We start from the raw sequence: 2,775 nt of genomic DNA on the forward strand, positions 1-2,775 counted from the left end.
TATTTTTCAAAAACAACACAACAGATCGTATCTTCATCATAGGCAAAGCCTGTATTTAATCCAATAAGTTATGGCCTTAACGGCCCCAAAAAGACATGTTTCGGCAGTCCATTACCATCGTCAGTTATCTATTGCACGCAGGCAATCATTGATATAGGCATAGAGAAAATAGAACAGATAGATCTGTTCTATTTTCTCTATGATATAGGGGAGTAAAAAATCAATGTATCCAAGCTAAAAAATTTGTGGAATGAACCGTAACAGTACTACAAAGCAAAATATAAATAAAGATAAGATAAGATCAGAGTGCAGTATTTTAAATGCCACTAAGGGGAGAATGGAATTAATTTAGAATGACGAAGATAAATTAACATGAAGAAGCTGTTTGTTCAGTGAGGGTTGCTCCCACTGAATATGCAAGGCTTCTTTGATTTTTAGAATTTGGGTTGTAGAGGCGGAGTCCAGTATTGTGAAACAGTCCTCATTGGCTGATTGTTTACAGTGACGTGAACTTTTCAGATGCTTTAATATATGCGAGTTTCCATCCGTGTTAGGTGCTCACGCATGCGTGTAGAGAAATGTCGACTTGTTTCGCCAACGTAACAAGCATTACAGCCTGCACATACAAATTTGTAAACGACACGCGAACGGAGACCAACTGGGATGGGAAAAGGAAAATACAATTTTTAAATTTAAGTCATCACAGAATTCATTCGATAATTTTTTGTGAGAGTAGACTGCAACTTACGACATACGATCATGTGAGAGCCAAGTTCCACAGCGCGCTGTCTGAGATGTTAGTTTGACATGGCTAACTTGTTGCCGTACAACAAGGATTGAACTTTGTATGAACTGTGTATTTTTCCCACGTGCGCTACTAAATTTGGAACTTCGACTTGTGTGGTTGAAATTACTTTAAAATCGGCCTATCCGGACAGGAAAATTCCGTCGATATAGCCGAAAAAAGGGGGTACTAGCTGTTGTTGTTGTAGATAATATACTAATAAACATCCAAGAAGGTCACCGTTAGTTACACACGTACATCCCATAAATCCATAAGATATCATAGGCCTACTGTAGGTAAACATAGAAAGAGCAATAATAGTAAAACTCGAGTGTCACGACACTGCGAAGTGTCTGCTCTTGTTCCTGGTATCGAACTTAGTCGAGTCAATCCGAGATGGCCCGAGTGAAGTTCCATGCAAATATTTCGTACGGGAAAAAATCGCATGCCGCCTAACGTATGGCGGTTCAACTGTGTCATAATTACTACGCGTAGTACGCGTACTACAAGTAGTACGCGTAGTACACGTACTACGCGTACTACACGTATAGTAATTATGACACAGTTGTACCACTCGCGGTAAAATTATGTCAAAACACCACGTGTTAGCATCATGACCATCGTAAACCAATTTGTTGTATAGCGCCACCAATTTACTGTACGTATAACGTCTAATATCTACTGAACTGCATCTAACATTGTTTATAATTATTTATTTTGGAAAATTACACCATTACATCGATGGAACACATAGGAGTGGTGCATCTATATGAAGGCTATAATCTATAAAAGGCAAATTGGGGTTTGTGTGTCCGGGATGTTCTCCTTTGTTACTGAGCCGATTTCAACCAAATTTTCACTGAATTTTCAAATTTGAAAAATTCTTGATCAGCCCCTGCTGTATGTTGAAATGTTTAAGAAACAAATACATTAAAAATACTTTTATGCCCACCCAAATAATAAAACGATGATTATTGAATAAACCCAGGCTTGATCTGTAATGTATATATTTCTGTTTATTGTTTTAATGTTTCCATTAATTGATTCTGCTAATAAGAATTATGATGATGATTTATCTCAATTCTTTAATGACATTGATTCAGCTAACGAAAATGATGATGATGACGACGACGACAGCTACGAACACAGACGTTCAGTTTTGATTTCAGTTCCACCATAACACCAACGATGACAACTAGAGCACCAATGCAGTAGTAAAACTTTATTTATTCACGAAGCACAAATCAACAAATACAATGCTGTTTTTCATTGTGGTCGTGAGATACCGTACCTTACTTACAATTAACATAGATTAGGCCTACACAGTACGGTACATAATCAGAAAGCAAAAGTTAAACACACAAATTAAATAATGTAGATAGAGAGTCAACAATTTAGTAAAATAAAAGTAATCTATACCTAACAAATGGCAAAAATAAATTATCGAAATGAAGAAAATCCACTCCACAAAAGTAAACTGTAAATTACGAAAAAGAATTGTAAAATGTATATAAAACAAAGCAAGTAAACATTAAATTAGTGATTTGTACATGGTATTTTGACACAGTTTTACCGCGATTAGTACAACCGTGTCAAAATACCACCCGTAGTACACGTACTATGCGTACTACACGAAGTACGCGTGGTACACGTACTACACGTAGTACGTGTAGTACACGTACTACGCGTACTACGTGTAGTACGTGTACTACGCGTAGTACGTGTAGTACACGTACTACGTGTACTACGTGTAGTACGCGTACTACGCGTAGTACACGTACAACGTGTAGTACGCGTACTACTCTTGAAATTAATTCCCTTTTTCTTGGGCCATTCGTCTTTTTGGCTATGCTACTTCCTCCTCTCTCTGGCTACAGGAAATTCTGAAGGAGGGGGGTAAAAATGTTTGTAAAAGAGAATTCTATTTGTTTTTGTTAGTGATTAAAAGTTCCTATAGGGGTCAGTGCATTTGTTGTCTCTTATACACATCT

This window comes from Anneissia japonica, unplaced genomic scaffold (assembly GCF_011630105.1).
Source record: "Anneissia japonica isolate Jap-2015-1 unplaced genomic scaffold, ASM1163010v1 scaffold1547_len296510_cov162, whole genome shotgun sequence".
Classification (NCBI taxonomy): Eukaryota; Metazoa; Echinodermata; class Crinoidea; order Comatulida; family Comatulidae; genus Anneissia; species Anneissia japonica.